This window comes from Camelina sativa, chromosome 5, assembly GCF_000633955.1.
Source record: "Camelina sativa cultivar DH55 chromosome 5, Cs, whole genome shotgun sequence".
In the NCBI taxonomy this organism is placed as follows: Eukaryota; Viridiplantae; Streptophyta; class Magnoliopsida; order Brassicales; family Brassicaceae; genus Camelina; species Camelina sativa.
The window spans coordinates 34,355,861-34,356,831 of NC_025689.1; the positions used below are offsets into that span (position 1 = coordinate 34,355,861).

General features: G+C 39.0%; 1 pseudogene; it reads right to left on the bottom strand.

The window, feature by feature from the left end:
- Positions 252–971, bottom strand: part of LOC104788564 — a 4,965-nt pseudogene continuing 4,245 nt past the window's right edge.

The following is a 971-nucleotide window of genomic DNA, read 5'->3' on the forward strand; positions in this document are numbered from 1 at the left end:
CATATTGGAGTGAGTATCCCCATCTAATTACAAACAAGAACGTGTATCATGTGGAGATATACTTTACTAAATAAAATTGTTGCTCTCAAGAAAACGATTGACTAACAGTAAGTTACGTCGGTTGCACATGTCCAATTTCGTTTTTTTCGGTTCAAGTGATGCCAGTTGTCATCTATCTCATCAGAAAAAAAGATAACACAGTGACTCTGGATTTGGTGGGTACTTGGTTATAAAAGCTTAAGCAGAGAAACAGAGCAACCAAGTTCTTTTTTAATAACCAGAGACTGAGGTGATATCCAAACAATAACTACAAGTCTCAGTTGTTTGCCACGATACCCAAATGAAAATACCACTAGACTGAAACTACTTGTGGCTACAGAACAAGCAAACACTGAATTCTTCGAAAGTTATTGAGAATGAAATGTGTATATATATAGGTGAAAACAAGCAATCTCCAAGCCCCAGGAAAAAAACAAGAGAGATAGGAGAGTGTGATAATATTACTCTGTTTTGGCAATTGGAGAGTTCATGCATCTGTGACATCAGCTCGTCCGCAACCTCGACTTGGTAGCTGCTGTTGTTGTTGTGCCTACCACAAGATCAACCGTTTGATCTTTACTACAATCAGATCAGGATCACTCGTTCTGTAATCGAAAGCCAAAAAAAACCCGGAACATGTTACTAAAGCTCCTTGTAAGTACGAACTGAAGGTATTTAGAGAGTTTGGGGAACACAAATTTGACTAGAAGATAATAAACCTGTGTACGGTAGAGGTTTCAGAAGGTATGACTTTGGCTACCTCTCAGTAAGTTTTGCCGCCAATACTTTCAGAAAAGAAATCAGAACGTGTGATGCTGTCAAAATCAAGGTCTCTGCGATTGTTATTTGCCCCAAACAAGTTCATTTCCGGAGGAGTCTTGGAATTAGCCGAGCTTGCAAAATCACTCCAGTCATCGTCATCATCATTGACA